Genomic DNA, 24,257 nt, shown 5'->3' on the forward strand with positions numbered 1-24,257 from the left:
CAGCTTTACTTCTAGTCTTTCATCTTTGTCTTCCTTAGTATCTTAACTAATGTGGTAGAATGCAACCTCACTTGAATCTTTCTCAATATTTCAATCTCTTACTTTATTTCAAAGGACAAGAGCTACCAATGTTCTAGAAAGAATGTTAGCTCAGATCTGGCCTCACCTGAAACAGATTCATTCTTTCTTTGTCTGAGAATAAACAGGAACAGGGAACTTCTCTCCAAGTTTATATGGACTCTTTTACTCATGGAATCTTAGTTTTAAAAGTATGGGTAAATATAATTCTTAGCAGAAAGTAACATGAATTCAACGCTTAAAAATCATCTAACCCAAATAAATGTGGAGAATCCACTCATGATTTTGCCAGTCTGATTCAGCAACTTTTGATTCAGAGTCTTTTGACAATGTAAACTGCAATTAATGTGAACCTAATTTCTATGTGACACTTGTTCAAGAGATCCCAAGGAGCATAAAATTCTTATAATATCTTGCTTTTGACTGGATCATAATGAATTCAGCTTGAAGATAAATTTTTTACAGGATATAAGAAGCATTTTTTATTGCCAAATCACAACTTTGAAAAGTTACACTCTCATTAGTTAAGATTAGGTTTGGGGCCCTCCTTAGTGGTGCAAGGGGTTAGGACACAGCCCTGCAAGCTAACCGCAGCCATTTCAGTGTGAGTTCGATCCCCTGCCTCAGAGGTGATCCACATGGTACAGCAGACCTCTCCTGACCTGCCTGCTGCTCCCCTCAGCAGTGTACCTCATTGATCTGCCTGTTCTGCTCCCCACACTGTCTCTGGTGAATTCTCTCACCGCCCCTGTTCCTCTGGCTTGTACCACAATTCTGTATGCATAAATAAATAAATCTTTATTTAAAAAAAAAAGATTAGGTTTGGCTGCCTGTAACAGGCACAAAATAACTGTCACTTAAGAAAGAGATAAATTTATTTCTTCCCTAAAAGCAGCCTACAGTTAAGTATGTCAGATCCTGGGATTTTGCCCTGCTTGCAAGCCGAAAATTACTGTCTCATGGATGCTGACTGAAGACACAGGATTGTTGGGTTTGAGGCGTAGGACATTGCTGCTCACTTCATAGCAAGGAGCCTAGGCTTCCTGTGCCTGTCCCCTACGGTCCCCAGCACTGATGGAGGTAATACCTGGGGGACAGAAGTATCTATACAGTGGGTGCGCATACAACTGAAAAACTGGAAGAAGATACTACCTTATTCTTTGAGCCTGCTCATTGTAACCTCAACTCTGAGAAATGGTTGGCTAAATAACAGTCAAGGCCTCACATTCTTGACATACCCCAACAGATGTTCCGGGATGCTCAGGACAGTGGATTGCTGGTGGGTTGCTTCTCTCTACAGTTGGTCAATGTGATGATCTGGGACTTTGGCTTCTTTTGACTGTGGCTTCTCCATCTATCAGATACAACCTGAGGTCCACATTTAAAACAGCAGGATAAGAACACATGGGACTATGGGGATGGCACAGGAGTGAATTGATGATGGGAACTCCGTGGGGATTACAACCAAGATGAAAAAATGCACAAAATGAAGAATGATGTAAATTAATTGATTGATTAATTAATTAAATAAATAAAACCAGGTGTTGAAGAAGAGACAGGCCCCCCCTTTTAAGGACACTTCCTGAAATTTCCCTTCATATCCCATTTGGCATACATCTGGGCTGGGACTACATGTATTAGATACACTTCAGGCACCACCCAAACTGAGAACACAAAGGAATTAGATGATGTCCTGAAATCTGGCAATAACAGGAATTTTACTCCAGGTGATGGTGTATTTTGCAGTGTTGAGCTAGAGACTCCCAAGATCAAAGTGGCAAGGTCTGAAAGAGCTCTCGTTGGAAAGGTCATTATACCCAGAAGTTGGGTGGTGCAGCATGGGAACCATTTTGATGTTGATGGCTTTATCAATAGGGGAAGAGCCCATGCCACATGGCTGTCCTTGCAATCCTCATTTGAGAGCTGGCTCCCACGCAGGACATGGGCAAACCTTAGTCAGTCAGTATGGGATCGGGGCTGTTTGTGTCATGGAGGAGAGACTGAGCCAGAGTTGGAGAAAGGGATTTCTAGGAATCAGTGTTGACCCAGTTACATACGGAATTTCCAGGGACCTAGTGGCTGGGATCTGTCTGGGTCACTAACTATCCAGTTCAGGTCCCTGGGGATGACCTCGTAGCTACCAAGTACTTCCTTCTAGTTAATGGTGGTTCTGCAGTATACCCAGAGGGTTATAGGGAATCCCAGGAATGCTTCTCTTTCTTGGATGACTTGAGCTCAAAGTAAAAGCACTCAGCCAGTTCATTCCACTTGGGCTCCAAATTGGGCCTCAGTCTTGTCCCTTGATTTCATGTCATCTTTTAGCAAATTGATGGTCTCCCCCTCTGTGCATGGACAGGACAGTCAATGACCAGGTTGACTTTGGTTAGACAGAGTCCAAGCAGAGAAATTCACTTAAACATTACTACATAGTTTTTAAAAGACTAAGAATATCTTAATCTTTGAATAAAATTATATCATAACATAATCTCTAGTATGCTACTAGGTCATCGAAGAAGGACATTGATGAAATTGTGTTACTTTTCTAGAAGGACAGGGAGAAGACAAGGAAGGGTTGGAGGGGCGACATTTTAACAACTAATGCAGAGACAGCTGCATGACTGGAACCTCAGGTAAGATAAGAGCGCTTATCAGCAAAACCTTTGCCTGCACTCATGGGGTCTATCCTAGTGGAAATGACTGAGTAACTTTATTGTAGCAACTCTGGGGCATGAGAAAAAGCCCTGATAAATAGTTAAGAAGTAGGGCAAAGACTAGCTATGCGACAGGCACCTTCTAACCAGGTTCAAAAGGTTAAGCAGTAGCTTGGGGGTGGGAGGAGAATGGGTGAGGGGGGGTGTTCAGTCAGAGTCAGGGCAGTAAGTCCATAAGATGATAACAGAAAATGGGTTCTCACGTGACAGCTTCATTATAGAGCACCCCTTTGCTCCCTGTCTTGTTGGAGACTATCCTCTGGGTGTAGAGTGGACTATAGACATTGGGTTATAGGCATTCCTTAAGTAGGCTTGAACAGAAACAATGCAGGCGCCATTTCTACTCATCTTTAAGAGTTAAAACTAAATTTAGGTCATAGAATTGCAGCTGAATTGGCCGTTTCTTCTGGGCTTAACCACATTCTATAAAGAAATGTGGTTGTACAAGGGCCAGGTGGAGTCACGAGGAGGCAAAATATGACAGTCTCTGTGTGGTGGTTATTTGCGACACCACTTCTGACACTACATGTGTGTAGTTTTTCCACACACCAACCAGTTCTCCAGTGTGCAATAATTCAGTTCAGTTTTGACACTACCTTAAGTTGGGGGTCCAATCCTTCATGTGAAAGGGTTCAGTTCCACAAAACAGACCCCGCTTTAGACACTGGCTACAAAGGGGGTGCCTAGGCAACCCACACTCTGCCTGCTGCCTACAAAACTGTAGTTTTGATAATTTGCTAGAATGGCTCACAGAAGTCAGGAAAGTGCTTTACTTTCACTCCAGGGTCATTATAACGAATTTAAGTGAGGGACAGTCAAATGGGAGCATGCATTGGAGAGTTATGGAGGGTAGGGATTGGGAGAGGGAGTGGGATTGGAGCAGAGCTTCTATGCCCTCTGTTGTCCAGTCATCTCCTCAGCATATGAATGGGTGCACCAACCTGAAATTCATGGAACCTGTCCTTTAGGGAGTTTTAATCAAAGTTGCATTAGGTAATCATGATTACTTAAATAACTAACCATTGGTGATTGCATTCAATCACCACCCTTCTCCCCACCCCTGAGGTCATTGTGTGAAGCTGAAAGTTGTAACCCTCTTAATCACTTGGTTGGTTTTTCTGGTAAAAACCAGTGCCCATCTGAAGCTACTTAGCACATCCTGGCCCTGCAGCACCCTAAAGATGAAACCACTAGCATGTCACGTTAGACACTCATCACTAGAGTGATTCCAAGGGTTTGGGCAGTTCTGTGCAGGGCTATAATCACATTGCCACAGTGCCCAGAAGCCGCTGGGCAAGGCTGCTTTGAACACAAACATGAAGCAGAATTTGGATCCTGGAGATGCTGCCTCACGTTGGAATCGGGATCCCAGGAGAGGAATCAGCACTAACATTGGCCAGTGTCATTGGGTTTGAAGATGTGCTTGCGAGGCATCATGCAAGGTTTCTCTCAGGGTAGGTATAACTGTTATTACTTCATGGCTAAGGAAACAGACTCATTAAGTCTGGGGCTGGAATTCAAACTCAGGCTTTCAGCTCTGATGCTGAGCTCAAAATAGTAAGCAACTTAAAGAGAACATGTTGAGCTGGTGTGACTTGGTTTCGCACGAGACTCCTCACAGCCACGGGATAGAGTCCACCTCTCTACAGTCACTGCTACAGAAAGTGCTATGCTGAAAAGTCAATTCTGTGCTGCCAGGATGAAAGCTTCAGTTTGCAGAGGCTACTTAATGAAGCAGCTACTTTCTCAGGACCTCCCTGGGAAATCACCGGTCCTGCTGAATGCTTCCTCTCGATTACTGAACGCAAATCCCTGAGGTATAGCACTGCTAACATTTCTGGAAATTGCTGAGATCTCCATATGCCAGGCTGAATCTAGCCTGCTTGTACCCAGGATAGTTCTGAGTGTTTAAGTCAGCCCTGGGGGGAGGGCAGCCCTTCTGTGCAGCTTTAGGGGAGAGGTTAGATGAGCTGACATTGGACTAGTGCTACCCTGAGATTTTGAGTCAGCCAAGGTCAAATCCAATGGCAACAGTGAGGGAAATGGATGTGGGAGGTAACATTAAAAACTTCAGGATTAGATGAGAGGGAAGTGAACTGGGTGATGGTTCAGGTTGGGTCATTAACGGACAGCTGAACCCAGACAACTGGAGTGGGCCCTCCCTGGTGGCTCAGTGGGTTAAAGCACAGCACTAGAAGCTATTGCAGCCAGGCAGTATGAGTTCAATCCCCAGGCAGGGAGGTGACCCACATGGCGCAGCAGACCTCTCCTGACCTGCCTGCTGCTCCCCTCAGTGGTGCATTTTGTCTATCTGCCTGTTCTGCTCCCCACTCTGTCTCTGATGACTCCTTTCTCTCTTTCTCACACACACACCCACCTCTGGCCTATACCCCAGTGCTGTCTGCATAAATAAATAAATCTTAAAAAAAAAAAAAACAACTGGAGTATGTTGTAGGACAGGAGTTTAGAGAAAATATGTGCACTTGGCTGGACTGCATTCTACTTCCATGAGGGTCTTTATCCCTCTCAGGGACACAGTGGAGGGGCATTGTGACAGATTATGTGACAGGTTATGGGTGGAAAGGGAAAGACAGGCAAGCCTTGGCATTGCCTGGAGAAACTGGTCAAGTAAGTGGTCAGCAAAGAGTCTGTGAGCCCAGAAGGTGGTCCTCAGCATTTCAGGGAAGAAATCCTGATAGGACCCCAGGATTCATCCTCCTTAGGGAGACCACTCACAACTAGACTCTTAGAGACTGCTGTCTAAAATACATTTCCTTTCTGGGTGATTCTTTTTCAGTACCAGTCTCTACTATTGAAGAACTGGAGACAATGAATTAATAAGCAAGCATCATTGATGAACATGATTTGGGCATTGTAAATACATGTGGTTTTCCAGTCTTCAATGTCTATCAAAGGGCTGTTTCGCATTATATTATTCATGAGATAAATGAAAAAGAAGGACCTTGATGGCGATCGGGAGAGAGAATGTGGAAACCTCAGACACAGATGAAAAAACTGAAGTCTGTCTTTGTTTCCAGAACTGAGTGCTTCACAAAGAGATCACTCAAATCCCAGAGAGCTCTGACTTCTCTTCAGGGTATTCTTCTCTCTTCTAGATTCCTGATTGAGAAAAGATTAAAACAAATCTTTAGACAATTTGCAAACCCCAAAATGCGTAAAGTGCACAATTCAATGGTTTTAGTATATTCACTGGTATATACAGCCAAATCTAAGAACGTTTTCATTACTCCAAAAAGCCAGCCTCATCCAGTGTCAGTCACTCTCATCCTTTCTCCCCCCATGAAGTCCCTAGGCTTAGACAACCACTCTCTGTTTGAGAAAAAAAATATTTGGAGTCTGGTTTTCTGCTGCAAAATCCATAGAAAATACGATTAAGAATAAGCTTCAGGGTGGGCACTTAGGTTTAAATATAACAAGAAAGGCAATTCATCGGCTGTGCTAGTTTTTTCGTTTTTTTAGGTGAAAGAACTGATTCAATGCTGTACACACTGGCTCTGAGTTAGAAGCAGAGTTTCTGTGTAACTCGTCCCTTTGCTCATTTTGTCCTAAAAATTCATGCTGATTTTTGAAATCTTTTCTTGTATGGCTCAATCTTTCTTAGCGATAAATAAGATTTATAAAGTCGGTCTAATGTTCCTTTTATAATGTAGCTATAAAGTCACAAAGCTCTTTATCAAATTCAACATCTCATTAAGTGGGAAAGCTTAAATTTGAAAAACAAAACACCCAAGGCTTAAAGAGGCCAAACAAGCTGCTGATTGACAGAGATAAGGGAGTCAGTGGCTTTTCTTCTCCCCTCATTCGGGTTTAGTCCTGTTCTGCTTCAGGTGTGAGTGCAAGAGATAACATCATTTTTGTACTTAGATAGAAATGAGTAAACAGGCCTCAGACCCAGAGTCATTCCTTTAGCTGTTTGCAACATTCCTGCTAACTGTCATCCTGCTCTGCTTCCTACCTGTTGCAACCAGGCCAGGGAGAAAACAGGAAATGAAGCAGGTATTTCACCACCGGCAAGGGCTGATCAGAGTTGCAGGGCTAGCGCTCTCTGATCACAGTTTGAGGAGTTGCAGAGGAAAAGCAGAAGTTTGTGCCAGATAATACTAAAGAAAAGGAAAGCTGTGCTCCAACAGAAGTGGGAGGATAAGACAGTGAGGCAACTTTTGCTGCTGGGTTCCGAGCCACTAAAGAATAGACTTTCCTCCCTGAAGTCTGCAGATTTTAATGTTGTTTATTTGATAGGAGTCCCAAATCACCAAATATCTTTTTCTCTTAGCTTTTTCTTTTGATTTTAGTTGCTATCAGCTATAGTAGAAGAATATTTTGTACCTGTTTAAAATGGTATCCAGGACCTCCCTGATGGCTCAAGAGGTTAATCTCAGAATTGTCAAGCTATCACAGCTGACCCACAGGCAGCAGACCTCTCCTGACCCGCCCGCTGCTCCCCTCAGCAGTGTATTTCAGTGGATCTGCCTGTTCTGCTCTCCACTCTGTCTCTGGTGAATCCTTTCACTTTCCTCCTCCTCACACGTCTGGCCTATACCCCAAATACAAGTACAAGATTATTTTTTTAAAAGATCTTTAAAAATTTATAATAGTCTACAGTAAAGTTGGCACTGTACATATTTTTATCTCATTTTTTGAGATTTAAATAGATCAGCTGCTAAGTAAGTACTATCACCAGTAAAGCCTTATTTTAAAAATATTTTTCCCATTAAAAGAATTCATAGATGAGAAATATTTTTTATTTCTAGAGCCAAGCTGACTTCAGGTAGAACTGAATATCTATTTAGTATTACACATAAGTGAATCAGTGACTGTAGGGACAAAATAACTTCTGACAGTGCTAAAGAAATTATGTTTATGGACTATGAAGTAATTGCTTCTAAAATTAATACCAAAGTGGTGATCAATAATTTAAGGATAATTCAGATTTACTCTTGTAACCCACGCCCTATTCTTTGATGATGGTGATATTTATTTTTGTCCTTGACTAAATATTGATTTTGATTTATCCTTCTCATGTCTATGAATGTATATTTGGTGAACCTTGACTATTGCCATTTTCCTTAAATAAGCTCCTTCAGCTTGATTTTCATTCAGGTTTCTCTGTCTAGTAAATGTTCTCCCAGTAGAAACTGGGATCTGTAGGCTCAGCTTATCTAAGACAGAACTCAGGATTTCCTTCCAAACTTTCTCCTTAGAAAACACATGTGAGTGTTGCAGTTATCAAAACTTTGAGCACAAAAATTGTTCTTTATGCAAAGTGAGAATCATCTATTTTTGAATCTAATGATTTCCAGTTCTACTTTTAAAGTTCTTTATATTCACATATAGACAAATACATAGATTTAAAAACCTCATAAATATGAAATAGGCTGGCCTTTCTAGCATTGCTGTAGAACAGGAGTCAGTAAACTGTGTATGTGGCCAGATAGTAAATATTTTAAGCTCTTGGGAGTTTTCTTCACAGCTTCTTATTTCATTGAAGTTCAAAAGCAGCTGTACATTAAAAACAAAAACAAAAACAAAAACGGTGTGATAGTATCCCAATAAAACTTTATTTGTAGAAGCCAGAGGTGGGTCAGATTGGGCCCTTGGTCATGTTTGCTCACCCTATTCTAGACCATCAGTTGCTGTCAGTTAAGAAATGATTGCTTGCCTCCCAGACTATCCTGCCTCGAGCTGTGTGTAGAAGTGGCCAGCTTGCAGCTCTGCACATCAACGGTGAGATTTGGTGAGCCTGCCCTTGTGACAGCTGCTTTGGGTGTCATATTCAAGATCACTTTCTGTTTTCCCTGTCTGAGATATCTTTGTATAAGTTGTGGGTGCCTCCAGGGAACACTCCAGGGAACATGGCCTTGTATTATACCTCAAGATCTGGTATGGAACTAGGAACTGCTCTAGACAGGAACTACTCTCTAGTTCTCCCCAAAGTGAATTTTTTGTAAACCATGTAGCCTTTCTTTTAAATCAGCTCTCTCTTTGCAAATATTCCATCTAAATTTAGCAAATGGGGCCTCCCAGTGGTGCAAGGGGTTAAGTCTACAGTATTAAGTTTATTCCCCAGCCAGGAAGATGGCTCACATGGCCCCAGCAGACCTCTCCTGTCTCCTGTGCTGCTCCCCTCAGCCGTGCATTTCAGTCGATCTGCCTATTTTGCTCCCCACTCTGTCTCAGGGGAAAACTCTCATACCCCTCCTCCTCACATCTCTGGCCTACACCCCAGCTCTTCTTGTATACATAAATAGATTAAATAAATGAAAAAAAAAATAAATTTAGCAAATAAGTTAATTTAGCAAAAACGAATCCAGAATCTAATATAATCAGGTATGCAGTGGTGGATTTACCACTTACTATTTGTGAGATTTGGAGATTTGGACAGATTGTGTATTTTTTTCTGAGTTTGAGTTTCCATGTGTACAATAGAACTAATAATCCTTACCATATAAAGTCTTCTGCAGTGATGAAATGAGTCAATGTATATAAAGTATTTTGTGGCCAGCCACATTGCACATGCTTACTAACAAAGAGGACATCAGCAAGCAAACACTTGCTATAGCTGCAGTGTTCATGTCCCCTGAGCCTGCACTGCCCAGAACAAACCCAGCAGTGATCCTTCACATAGAGGTTATCATCCCAGTTTCGCAGCTAAGAAATGGAGGCAAAAAGTGTCACACATCTAAGAAGTGGCCCAGCGTGAATTTAAAACCAGGCAGTCTTCTTCTGTACTTTTACTCCTTTATTCTTATTATTCTTGTGTGGCCCTCGTAAGAATGAAAGGATAAGAACATCCTCTGATTTCTTGACTGTTGTTATGCTGTGCGGTGTATTTTTTTCCTTATATTTTTGTCCATTTCCATGTACAATGTGAAATCCAGATACGGGAGAAGGTTTGTAGTATGGAAGGGACTTGAAGAATTTCAGGAGAGGAGGGAGTCCTCCATACCATCTGCTAGGGACCTCTTATTTCACAGTTACAAAGTCTGCAGCGTTTTCTAAAAGGAGGACAGGATAACTGACCCACGTCGTGAGCACATCTATGAAATGGTTGGTGTGAGGTGTTATATGCACAAGCCATGGTGCTGGCACAACCTGTTTGTGTTACCACGTTACTGTCAGCTAGCTATGTGCCCTCTGCTGAGCAAATACAGGTTGGGGAGACAGATTTCTTCTTGCTTCCCTTTTTGTGTACTACTCAGGACCTGTTTAAGAGCAATTTGATGCAGTGGTTGCCATGGTAGATACTTTTCATAAGAACTAAGCAATTGTTAGAACTGTTGTAATTTACCATTATTTAGTTCCAGAATGATTTGAATGTTCTCACTTTTCCCCTTCATTCAAATGTTTTATCTGCATCAGAATTCCTTTTTAAATTTTCTCTGAGAGATACCTCAGAGAATAATGACAGTGTGGTTTTATGCTTTTTGATTTGCAGGACTTAAAGCATCTGAGTCTGACCATCTTTATTATCAGATGTTTTAAACCAGGGAACAAACATTTGGGGAGGGGGCTGGGAAGGGCCACTGAGCCATTTTATCCTGGAGGGAGTGTTTGTGAATACTTGCGTTACAAATGTGCTCAGTGGCATCATCATGGGCTCATACTTCATTCAAACTATAAAAGACACAATCTGAATGCAGTTTTATAGCCGAGCACAGTCCTGCAGCTGCAGTAACAGAATCTATTGCCAGGTGTTCTGTGGCTTATGCTGGTAGTGGATGCTCAGTACCCAAAGATACCAAGATAATGAAGTATCCATAAACAGAATAGGATTCTATGGCCAAAATGACATGAATTTGAGGTGATGCAGTAGGATTAAAAAACAAAAAGGGGAGGACTTTTATTGTAACCACATAATCATAAATAACAACCAATCCAACAACACCACAAATGTTAGGTATGTTTTAACGACAGGCTAAGAGACTTCCCCATTAGGGAAAATTGCTTTTGGTTCTGAGGTTGAAGACTTCTTATTTTCTAAGATAATATTATAGAACTTTTTTTGGAAATTATTTGTTCTTTCTTTTCTAGCATACATAATAATTCTGCTCCTTAGTGAGCTCCCAGACATATATACTTGTTTCTTTCTCCTGTCTCTATTAGCCTCTCTCTCCTGCTCTTCTTTCCCACTGCTCTCTCTCTCACCATTTTTACATCATTCTAAGAAAATATGTGACATGGTGATCAGACAGGTATGTGTGAGGATAAATGAGGAAGATTAAAGAAAGAAATGAGTCACGCAGGGCCCTCCCTGGTGGCACAACAGGTTAAAGCACAGCACTATGACACTATCTGCAGCCACTACAGCCCTGGTTCGATCCCCAGCCAGGGAGCTGACCCACATGGCACAGCAGACCTCTCCTGTCCCACTCACCGCTCCCCTCAACAGCATATTTCAGTACATCTTCTCCTCCCTACTCTGTCTCTGGTGAATCCTCTCACCCCCTGCACTCTTGGCCTGTAACCCAGTTCTTGCATGAATTAAAAAAGTTTAAAAAAGAAGAAAAGAATCACACAGAAAGCCCTGAATGTTTCATATAGGAAAGTTGGCTATCCTATCTGGCTTCTGAAAAACAGGGACTATTTCTAAACAGAAAGCCTAAACTTTGACTCTGACAACTTTCCCATGAGGCCACTTAAATTCATTTATTTTTTTATATTTTGCCTCAAAACTTATTTTTCCCAGGAATGATTTACCAATCTACCCCTTTCTGTCTCAATCTCTCCTATTTAACAAAAAAAAGGTAAAAATATAGACAAATATTAGATACAACATTTTCTCACTTTCCATTGAGAGTTGATAGCATCTTGGCATTTTCACTTTTAGATTTTTATATGTATTTCTATCGCATGTATTAAATATTCCTCAATACATTAAGAGAACTCTGCTCCCCTCCCATTAGCTTAGTCCCATTTCTAGTCCATCCCCTGCAATTGTCAAGCATGAATTTGCTATGAATACTTCATATTTGTTTTTCAGGCTTTTCACTGTTTATTCTGTATGATGAATGCTTACCTTTCTTTTTTTGTATAAAGCTCCTAGTAGTTGCTTTTTGCCTCAAGACATCATTTTCTCTGCCAGATGGGACTGTGCCTGGCTTCAGCTGTCGCCCAGGAGGGCAACCCCAGCTGGAAGTGGCTGTAACCACTGGAGCTGGTAAAGACCGTGCTCTTTCCTAAATGTGTCTTGACTTCTGCCTAGTAGGAGATGGTGTTTGGGCTTTAGCAACAGTCATGGAAGAGCTCAAAAAAATGCATGATGTTGCACCTGCCAACATCTGGCCCATTTTCTCAGGTTCTGTGAATCAAAGTCCAATTTGGCTTTTGATATTCAAATTGATCTAGGTTTCCTTTTCTTTGGCTGCTAGAAAGTCAAAACCAAACATACTGTCCACCTCTGTTGACAGGGAAGATCTTCACGGCATGACCACATCATGGCTTTAGTTTATTGTCTTAATGGTCTTCACTTGAATGATTTGATCCTGTCGGGTTTTTGAATCTCTATGAAGCACATAATTTTTTTTTTTGAGGCAGGAGAATAAAAATCTAATAAATTACTTTACTAGATGGGAGTTTTTTTCTTCCTGATCCTGGGAAACTCAATAAGTTGACAAGGAACAGAAAAAGAGAATTTATGCTGAGGAGAACTAATTGTTTCAATTATTTCTTCTATAGAGGTATCCACTAGGTGAGGTAGATACCGTCACTTACTTTTTTTTAATGAATGCCCTATTAATCTTCTTTGTCTAGTAGCTAAATTTATATGGAATGTATTAAATGAAACCTAATAAAAATCTTTTTCTTCAAAAAACAAAATCAGTATGCTGTCAGTTAAAAGTAATTATTTTTTGTTCTTACTAATTTGAAAGTAGAAATAATAATTAAAAATGTCCTAGGGCACTGAGAGGACCTTGGGCTAGGCTTTAAGCACCAACCTTTGCTACCATATGTGAACCACCTATGTGCAGTGAGTAAGGAATGCTGATATTGTTAGAGGGCAGGGCTAGCGGCACCCCCAAGCCCCCAAACCTGCTCACTTTAAAGAGGCTTTCCCATCTGCCCCATTAAAACAAAACATACTCAAGTGTGTAAGACTTTTAATGGAAAGGACCTTTAATGCAGTTGGTGTGCAACACAGACAAGAATATAAAGTTTTAAATCAAACACCCAAAGTTACCCATTCCCTTGTGGGTAAATGCCCAGCCAAACAGGGTTGGCCCAAAGCAGACTGCTGATACCCGAAAGTTTGCCACAAGTCTAACGCACCTTCTGGTGGGGATCCACAGGAAAGGGGCGGAAGGGGCCCAGCACATCTGGGTCAGGAGTGAAATCAAAATCAAGATACAACTTGTCCATGGTGTCTCACCCACATCTGTTTCAATCAATCCAAGGCTAAGAAACAAGTGCAACTTCGTCACGTGTCTCTGTGACAGCTGCCTCCTCCAGGTCTCCACTCGTTCTCCATCCTTCTTCCTCCTTTCCCCTAGTTTGCTCTCAAGCTTCTCTCCCTCCCTGCTCAGCTCCACCCTTCCTTGGATGGGGCAGGGGAACTGGAATGTCCCTTTTCCTGAGGACCACCCTGCTACACTATGGGCCTCTGCGAAACTTCCTCACCAGCCTCTTAGGTTCTTCAAAGCACCAACATCAAAGCTATGTTCTTTTTGGCCTTTAGAGCACTTTCTAAAATGTAATTATCCCTTGTAAGATGAATCACCTTAATAAGTATTTGTATAGATCACTTTCCACCTTTTGACATTGGACTGGGAGCAAGACTGAAAATTGGAGAGGATATAGGGAAGTATAATCGAAGGACAGGAAATTTGCTTCTCATTTTGCCTAGGGTGCACCCCTTAGCAAAGTTAAATATAATCCTTTTTTTGTGTCCCCCAGAATTTTAAGACTATCTTTCCTCCCCTTTTCTCCTTCTTCCAAAAACATAAAGTTCAAAAAGCTTTGATTTATATAAAAAAAATGATTACAAGTATCAACCAAAAAGGGAAGTAGTCATTTATGCCACAGAGGAAACTTCCCCTACAGGAAATTCTCAGTAAATTTTTCCTTCCATGAGTATCTATATTAGAATTTTTCCCTCCTGAAAATCTTGAAATTGTTTCATAGAAAATAAAGTCATACATTCCTAAACCGTAGTGTCTTAGGACCATGAAGTTTCCTAAAATGAGGTTGTGCAGCATCAGTAGTGGCACAAGCTGAACTAAATTCTCGTATGGAGCAGGCAGCGCTAAAGATCAGTACAGGGCAAAACAGCCAACTCTTCTAAGACAACAACCAAGCACAGTATGGTCTTTATAGATTTCTTATTTTAGCAAAGCCACACTTTGCTTTGACAAAGGTCAAACTGCGGGCAAGGGCATAGCTTCCTCTTTATTGCCCTTTGATGAATTTGCCGCTTGATGCAGGACATAGGTCAAAGGGGGGAAGTTGCTTTATCTTTACAATTTCATCTTGAAGCACTTAGCCTTCTGGGCTACTTTTCCATAGACTTATGTTTTATTTATTTATTTTTTCTTTCTGATGAATGATGCCAAGTCCTATTACTTTGAAAAGTTATGGATTATTCTGAAATTTTAAAAAGATGTTTTGCTTTATATAACTATAGACTTGTGCTTTCTTTCTAGGCATCTGGAAAACCTATGTATCCCTGAAAGTGTGGCATTTCCGATATATTTATTGCCTTGGGGCTACTGGTCACAAAAATTGGGCCACAAAATTGATGCAAAACTTTAATAACAATTTTTAAAAATAGTACAGTTTGTGTAACAGAGGCATCTCTGTAAAAGAGGGAGGTACCGAGTTCTCTGCTCCATTTACATGCCTTTAACTCATTACTGGAGATGGGCGTGGCACTGAGCAGCCAGGTGAAGTCATATCACATGGGAGGCAGGTGGGCTCAGGCAGACATCTGGAGAAGGACATGCTTACTTTTCAGCTTTGGAATTGCGTGGACCTTGGGTCATGGATGGAGACATGCAGAGGAGAGATGTGGAGACACTTGGAAAGACACATGAGTAAGAGACATGGGGAGTCTTGACAATGGCAGCCATTATCTTGTCTTGTACCCTGGTGTACTCCTTTTGTGCCACACTTGCCTGACCCCTTCTGCCTCTTTCCTGTGGTGCCCTGCCAGAATGTGCCTTAGACTTCTGGCAAACTTTCAAGACTCAGCAATTCTGCTTTGGGTCAATCCTATTTTACTGGGCATTTAACCATGAGGGGGTGGGTAATTCAGGGTGTTTTATTTGGAATATCCTTTCTTCTCCTTCTCTCTCTCTCTCTCTCTATGAATTCATTACAATTCTTTTTTTTTTTTAAGATTTATTTATTTATGGAAACAAAAACTGGGGTACAGGCTGGAGGTGGGGAGGAGACAGAGACAGAGTTGGGAGCAGAACAGGCAGAGCTACTGAAATACACTGCTGAGGGGAACAGCAGGTGAAACAGCAGTTGTGTGAAACAGCAGATGTCTGCTATACCATGTGGGTCAGCTTCTTGGGCTTGGGAGGGTGGGGGAAGGGAATTGAACTTGTGCTGCAGTGGCTGGCGATTGCTTGATAGCACTGTCTTTAACCACTTGTGCCACCAAGGAGGCAATTCTTGCACACTAAGAATCTCCTTTTTCTTTATGCACCGTATCCCCTTAGAACATGTAAATTTGGGAGTCCTGGCGTGCTGCTTAGCCTATGTTAACAGTAGGACATCAGTTTCAAAGATGCAATTAGATGTTTAGGAACTGACAACATAGCTGAAAGAGTGGGAGCTCCACACTGAACTGGATTCAGCCTAGTCTTCAGGAGAGTAGTGGCAATCAATGGATGGAGCTTCTTGACAGACATTTGGCTTTGGTGACCTCATGTTAACAACAGCTTAACGCTGTATCAAAACAAAGCACTAAATCAAACTTGAAGACACTCCACATAACAGAATAATATTTATGGAGTCCACTTTAGCTCAAGTTAAAACATTCACTGTGGCCAAATGAAGCAGTGAGGTGTAGGAAATGGGGGTGGGGGGGTTGAAATATCATCTTGGGAAGCAGGAGGTTTGAACTGTTGTCCAGGAATGATGAGTCACTTAATGTAAGCCCAGGCTCATTTAAACTCTGCTGTGGATGTCTCGGCTTGGTAGATTGAAGGCAAAATGTCAAACAACATTTATCAAAAGCCCTTATCAAAAAAGCAATTGTGCTCATTGCAACAATATAAAATAAACCAAAGCATTGAAAAGTGCAGGAAAAGATAAAGAAAATACAGAGATAACTCTGCTACCCATAATACTTGTTCTGATAGATTAATTAATATAAACATAATGAACTTCTTATCCTTTATTTTTATACAACGAAACTACCTATTTATCTATCTATATACACAGTGCTCTCTCTCTCTAGGTATATAATATATATATCTATATATACTGCTTTTTGAAAGTGGTTGGTTCAAAAGTCATTGTCCTTCAAAAAAGAAGGTTGGAACAGATGGAAAGGCAGACAATATTCTTGGGTAGAAAGACTTAAGAGCAAGAAGTTATCCCACTAAGGATTGGCAGCATCTGTGAAACTTGCAAACATAACATTCCACTTTTAACAAGGATTTCTGGAGATAGCATCCTAAAAATGTTATTCATGACATCATTTTTTGGGTAATAGAAAATATTGGATGTACTATTAAAGTCAGTATAGGTCTTATTAAATAATTTATGGTATTGCTGCACTTTGGAAGGTTACACACTGTTAAAAATGAATAAATGCTTTTTTGTATTGATTTAGATCTTCAAAACCATGCTAAATAAAAGACATCATGTTTCTGGAAATATGTGTATTTTATTATTTGTATAGAAAAGGAAGATAACAAAGAATATCCATTGCCTTTTACTGGAAACAATCCTCTAGAAGGTTCAATAAGAAATTATTAATACTGATGATCTGTTAGGGATGAAAGCGAAAGGGATATGGATCAGAGTGGATGTGAGACTTTATACTGCCATGTTTTTATAATTGCTTACTGTTTGATTAACTTGCATACTTTATCTATTAATGGTAAATGAAAGCAGAAATAAAAATGTCTGTCCTTTGTTTACTAAGATGATACTATTGACTCACCATGTTAAAAATAAACAAGCCCCGGGCCCTCCCTGGTGGCAGCGTGTTAAAGCACAGCACTGAGAAGATAAAGCCACTTCCATGTGAGTTCGCTCCCCACCTGCCCCGGAGGTGACCACATGGCGAGGCAGACTTCTCCTGACCCGCCCACTGCTCCCCTCAGCAGTGTACTTCATCAATCTGCCTGTTCTGCTCCCCACTGTCTCTGGTGAAGCCTCTCGCCACCCCTGAGCCTCTGGCCTGTACCCCAGTTCTGTATGTACAAATAAATAAATCTTTAAAAAAAAAATTAAACAGGCCCCACATGGTGTCTGCCAGGTCCCCTACTCAGATTTAATACCTAATGCAGTTTTTTTAAAAGAAAAATATTTATTTTATTTATTTGCATATAAGAGCTGGGGTGTATGTAGACTAGAGGTAGGGGGTATATGAGAAGATTCACCAGAGACAGAGAGGGAACAGGACAGATTGACTGAAATTCACTGCTGAGGGGAGCAGCAGGTGAGACAGGAGAGGTCTGCTGTGGTTTTAACCTTTTCTAAAAGTGCAATCCTAAACCAAACAATCCCAAATTTCCTAATCAGTATCCATGAGGCAATCTACATGATAACCACCCACTGCCCTCTGTGGGAAGGTAATTTTACCTAAAATAATCTTTTCTTTTGCTAATAACCTTGTCCCACTCTTCTCTAGCTTATAAATGTCTTCCATTCGTATGAGCCCTTAGAACATCTAGTTTGCTGCCGATTTATGAATCATTTAATAACACCAATTAGATTAGATAGTTGTGAATTTTGTTTTTTTAACAATCATGAATAGGACTTTCATTTTCAGTTTAATTTTAACAGTGGTATATTTGTACTGAATCTTGATATCACATTTCTTTGATTCTAAGACAAATTTATACCCAAATATTAAGATCTCTGGAATGAGTAATTTCTCTTCAACTATTGCATTTAAACTATACTTTTTTGCTACTTGGCTATTATTGGACATTCAGATGGTTAAGGTTTTTTTCCACTTTTTTCCCAGTGAATAAATTGCCTTAACATCATTCATTGAATCATTAAATGGTATTTTATTTTCATAGCTACCATTGTAGCGGTGTTGCACAGCTACAGTATACAGGGCATTTCAAAATGTGGGTTGCGGAATCATACTGCCTGTTTTTGGATCCTGGCCCTAGTACCTGCAGGCAGAGTAATCTGAGCAATAATTTAGCTTAAGTTTCCTTATTTGTGAGGTGGGGATTATAACACCAGCTACTTCATCCGACAGTACCGTACTTGGCGCATAAGCATTCCCTTGGTAACAAAAATATCGGTGATGTATAAGGATAATTTCTATAAAGCCAATTCCTGGAAATGGTGGTATTTAACCAAAGGATATATAAATAAATGTTAGGACTCCTGAGAGGTATTGCTAAATTACTTTTCACAAATTTATATTAATTTACCTGCCTATCAATAGTATGGTGCCAAGATGAATATATTTTAATCATTTTTTAAATTTGAGAGATATCAGCGTTTAAATTTTTTTTTTAAACTAGTAGGTTGGTGGAATTTGTTCTTTTTTACTTCATATGTTTAACTGTTATTTATCTTTCCTGCTGTTTGAGTTTTAGTCTTACCTTTTGTTCTAGTAGACAGTCTTAATGTTTATTTGAACAATTTATATAAACAATGTTATTTTATCAAAGTTGCATTTTCAACTTTTTAATATTTTTAAAATGGACTCAAATTGCCTTTTAAATTAAAAATATGAAGTCATTCAAACAAAACAGTATATACAGCATATACAGGAAGTATATTTGTATACAGTTTACAGATTAATAATAACTGAAATCTTTGGAAGCTCTATTCAGCCTTAAAGGCTGAACATTACCAACACTTGAGGCAGCACTCATGTACAAATATCCAATTCCTTTCAAGTCCTATTTCTTGCTTTTGTTTACCAGGTGCATATAAGTCCCTTAATAATGTATTTGCTTGATTTGGCCTGTTGTCAGTTTATATAGAAATGCAGCCAGTTGTATGCACACTTCTATAATTTCTTGCAATGCCAGAGATATTATATATCAGATCTCCACATACAAGGCTAGTATGAGTTACTCAGTCTTTTCTGCTGGTCTATTTGTCTTTCGGTTAATACCATAAAGCCTTACATATTATATTAAGTCTTAATATTTAGTAGGACAAACCTTTCTGCCTATTTTTCAGGCATGTTTTGGCTACTTGGCACTTTACTCTTCCATTTTACTACTAGAAGAACCTTGTAAAGGTTGATGAGAATAACCTGATAGGCTTCTGATGCAGAATTGCACTGTAACTATAAGTCACCTTGAGAGAATGGACAACTTTCTGATGTTTTATTTATGAAAAAATATGCTTTTCCACTGGTGGGTATAGCATACAAGGTGCCTATCAAAATCAGAGCCCTGGATAACCCTGTGGCAATAGGCAAGGTGAGGTAAGGGGGGCAGGGCCTTGACTGATGCACTTTGCACCCCAGAGACTGATCACTGGAACACATTGTTAATAAGGCTGGAGCCATGGGTGGGGTTCTGGAGTGCATTAGCAGACTCAGCTCCCTAAAGCCTCACATCCAGTTTTCACTTTGACCCACCCTTTCCTCTGTCAATAAAATGGCCAGGATCTGGCCCTAGAGCGGCATCCTGCATCCTACGCCTACTCCATGGCTCCTGTTGCTTTTCTTTATCAAGGCGGTTCATTGAGTCATTATATGGTAATGATTTACTATTTAACAATTGGCACCCCGATACCACCTCACCCCAGTGAGAATGGCACATCTTCAAATAACTAGCAACAACAAATGTTGGCGAGGATGTGGAGAAAAAGGAACTCTCCTGCATTGCTGGTGGGAATGCAAACTAGTACAACCACTATGGAAAACTGTTTGGAGGTTCCTCAAACTGCTAAACATGGAGCTTCCCTACGACTCAGCAATCCCACTCCTAGGTATCTACCCAAAAGACACAAAAACACTGATTGAAAAAGATACCTGTACCCCCATGTTTATTGCTGCTTTATTTACAATTGGGAAAACATGGAAGCAGCCCAAATGCCCAAAAGTAGATGATTGGATTAGAAAGATGTGGTGCATATATACAATGGAATATTACTCAGCAACCAAAAAAGAGAAACACATGTCTTTTGCAGCAACTTGGATGGAGCTGGAAGAGATCATGCTTAGTGAGATAAGCCAGAAAGAGAAAGAAGAATATCGGATGGTTTCACTTATAGCAGGAGTATAAATGGACCAGGTGAGAAAATAACAAAAATAATGAACAACCATATACCAGAGACATTTTGTGGGGGTGGAGTGCGAAATGGGATCAAAAACGGGGGGGGGGGAGAGAAATGCACGGGATTATGATGATGGCACATGGGTGATTTGGTGATGGGAAGCCCGCAGGGATTACAATCGAGATGGAAAAAAAAATGTACAAAATGATGTAAAAATAAACTTTTGTAATAAAAAAAAATGGCAGCCCAACAGGGACCCTACAACTCCCATTATATTTGTGGTAGGTTTTGCTGTTGCTTCTGGTGATAGTTTGTTTTTTCATGTTTTATGAGTTTTGGTTGTGTTCCTTGAAACATAGAAATTCTTTAACACTTGGATTTAAAGGATGTTGTGCTTAAAGAAAACATTTTTGTCCTGGCTAAGTGTTTTGGAGCATTGATAAGTAGTTGTCTTACACTAAGTTTTCAGACTGGGGAGTTTGTCTCTGTGTGCAGTGAATGTTCGGGATCCACATAAGAGCACATGACTTGTGGTTAGGATATCTGCACCACCTTTTGCTGTTTTGTTTTTTTTTTTCCTGCCTTAGATTATCCATTTAGTGGGCCATCTTTAGAACATTCCAGCTTTATTTATGGTCTCTGTTCTGATCTGTATTGTGAAAAATGCAATCTTTTTTCTTGCTGCCTTCCTACTCAAGAGGTTTATAAAAGCTCAAGTGTTAGGTCACCAGGACCTGCAGATGCCCAGGGCAAATACCACTTACTTCTTGGTTGTTTCTTTCTACCTACACACCCCTCCAATTTAGATTTCCTTTATACCTCAGCCTGTTCAATCAAGTCTTGCAAAAGCTATTGTGTGTATTTTTCAAATGCTTTATCTAGCATTTTCAGGTATTCTTTACTGAGAAATTAGGCTACCATATTGCTAAAAATTAAAATCCTTGGCCCTCCCTGGTGGCGCAGCGGGTTAAAGCACAGCACTAAGAAGCTAAAGCCACTTTCACATGAGTTCGATCCCCGCCTGCCCTGGAGGTGACCACATGGCGCGGCAGACCTCTCCTGACCCGACCGCTGCTCCCCTCGGCAGTGTACTTTGTCGATCTGCCTGTTCTGCTCCCTACTCTGTCTCTGGTGAAGCCTCTCGCTGCCCATGAGCCTCTGGCCTGTACCCCAGTTCTGTATGCACAAATAAATAAACCTTTAAAAAAAATTTAAAATCCTTGCCCATCTTTTGCATTTCCCCCCTAAACTATCAGGTTTTTGAATTTTAATTATTTTTAGAAATCAGGAAAATAATGGGGAATGCAAAATTCACTCTGAAAATATTCTTTGATGTAATGCTATTGGGAAAGATCTTCCTTATCACCTGCTCCCTGGAGTCTTATGGTCTTGTAAGTTTTTAAACAGTTAATTCCTGTGTTGTAAAGCAGGAGACATCTTCAAACCCACAAATCCCAAGGAGAATAACACCCAATACCCCAGAGGAGTGCATAACATTTTATGGAGTCAGCATTAGTTTAGACATATTCAGACACATAATTCATCACAGTATATAAAAGGTAACAGGAAAAAATACTGCATTGTAAATAATATAGTCAAATGTGGGGAGTGTGTTTGAGGCAGCTTCTGGCAATGTCAAGCTGAGTCGAAGAGGTTGGTCTGGCTTGAGGTGATTTTGCATCTAAAGGAACTGGCTTTGTGACTCAATGACATGGGGGCCTGGATGGGTCTTCTTCCTTAAGGCTACGGATGCTTGAGATGCCAGGTGGTTGCATTTTCAACTCTGGTCCAGAAAGAGGGGTTCAGAATTGCAATCAGACAAAAAAGATGCTCCGCAAACCAAACAGGTCACCAATAGGGCTCAGTTGGGATCCCTTGGGGTAAACTGGACCACTTAAGGTTTTCAAGAACCTAAGATCTCAGTCATCATAGAAGCACTGGAGGTTGTCGGATGCCATATTGCTTCAGGAGCTGCTATCCCTGGCTCCATTACCTTACTTTAGTCTCTTTGACTTTTTAAAATTAAGAAATATTTTAGATATATAAAATATATATGTAAAATATTATAATGACTCTCCATGCATCTTAATGATTAAGGCATCACAAATATATTGTTATGGCTGTGGAATTCTTTCAGAATAACATGCTAGTTAAGAACTCTGTTTCTGGAGTCAGAAATCTGGATTTTTATCTGGTTCAAGGCATTAGAGAATACACCCTTTGGAAAAACTGCCCACACTGTAGCTCCTTTTCTGAGCACTGGCCTCTAGGAATTGCTCTACAGATTTATTTTAGGTGATTGTTTTAGTGGGCACATTTGATTAGATCAGAGGAGTAGAAAGATTAATCAAATTCTCTCCTAATATTGTGACCACTGCATTTAGAATAAGTAAATTTGCAAGCTGGGGGCAACCCTATTTGGCCACACACCTATGGAGAAGCAGTACATGGCTGGTGCTTAAACAAGAATGAAGGAGGTAAGACCTTGAAGAAAGAGGACAGCGAGGAAGAAGGTGAAAGACATGAATTCTTTTTTTTTTTTTAAAGATTTATTTACTTATTTGTACAGAACTAGGGTACAGGCCAGAGATGCGGAGGGTGAGAGGATTCACCAGAGACAGTGGGAAGCAGAACAGGCAGATCAACGAAGTACATTGCTTGAGGGGAGCAGCGGGTGGGTCTGGAGAGGTCTGTCACGCCATGTGGTCCCCTCCAGGGCAGGCGGGGATCGAACTCATGCAGAACGGGCTTAAGCTTCTTAGTGCTGTGCTTTAACCCACTGCGCCACCAGGGAGGGCCAAGACATGAATTCTTAACCACAAAAATAGCTTCAATTGAATTCTGAGCCTTCACAGAAGTCTCCTAACTAATTTTCATTTCCTGATTTAAGTCCATTTTGATGCCTCATGCTACTTCCTGACCTCAGGTTCCTGGTTACACATCTCAGTTCTTAAATTTCCTTTTTGTGTAGGTGGGGCACTTAGTTTAGTTCAAATGGGTTTCTATTGCTTGCAGTGTAAGAGAACCTAATTCTAACAATCATTTACTACCTGTGTGACTTAGGCAAGTTATTTAACCTTCTTGTATCACTTTTCTCATTGGTAAAATGGAGTTGTCATGGTATCTACTTGCCAGGGCTGCTGTAAGGATTACATTAGTCAATATGTAGAGTTTATTTTTTATTTTTATTTATTTATGCATACAAGAACTGGGGTCTTGGCCGGATGTGTGGGAGGTGACAGGATTCACCAGAGACAGATGGGGAGCAGAACAGGCAGATCTACTGAAAAACACTCTGAGGGGAGCAATGGATGGGCCAGGTGAGGTCTGCTCCCTGGCTGGGGGTAGAATTCATGCTGCAGTGGCTGCTGATAACTTGATAATGCTGAGGCTTAACCCTTTGTACCACCAGGGATGCTACTAATATGTAAAGTTTCTTAATGCTATTGGGGAGCCAACATTCACCACATACAAGGTAGAAACCCACAACTTAGAGAGGTAAAAGATTGAATATAGGTAATAAATTTGTTGTCTTAGCCTCATTATTTTTGTGGCAAGGTAGCTTCTTCATGAGTTTTGTTACAGCAAAGACAATGAAGTGATGTCAGCTGGAGAAAGGCTAATCTATTATTGTCTGCATGAAAATCACCAAAATCTCTACCTTTAGGTTTAAGAATATGTTCCAGGTTTTTCTTCTGATACATTGCCACCTAAAAATGATCATAAGATGTGAAATGTTAGATAATGACATTCTCCATGAAAGTGTATGTTCTAGAGAAGTATATTTTGATTTGAAGGAACAGACACCGCTACTTACCTACTCAATGAACATTTCTCTCTTCTTTGTTTTGATATAATCCTTATTTTGTTAAAGGCAGCAATGGCTTACCCCAGGATAGATTTCATCTTCTTGGCAAAGTGGTGGTGGTGGGGCATGATTTTGGTCAATAGGATAACACAGTAGTGACACATACAATTTGCACAATCCTTGGTTCCTTCCCTCTCCTGCCTTGTCTAATGTGTGATGCCTGAAAGTACAACAGCAATCTTGGGGGGGTGGGAGAGGGG

At 40.6% G+C, this 24,257-nt stretch overlaps 1 long non-coding RNA gene across 1 annotated transcript in view; it reads left to right on the forward strand.

The window, feature by feature from the left end:
* LOC105853888 overlaps positions 1 to 24,257 on the forward strand; it is a 70,589-nt gene that overhangs the window by 38,904 nt on the left and 7,428 nt on the right. Inside the window, exon 4 of the long non-coding RNA XR_001145642.1 lies at positions 2,625 to 2,708. This is a non-coding gene — a long non-coding RNA (uncharacterized LOC105853888). The remainder of the gene's footprint in view (positions 1 to 2,624; positions 2,709 to 24,257) is intronic.

Source organism: Condylura cristata, unplaced genomic scaffold (genome assembly GCF_000260355.1).
Source record: "Condylura cristata isolate star-nosed mole 26May11 unplaced genomic scaffold, ConCri1.0 scaffold00020, whole genome shotgun sequence".
NCBI classification, from domain to species: Eukaryota; Metazoa; Chordata; class Mammalia; order Eulipotyphla; family Talpidae; genus Condylura; species Condylura cristata.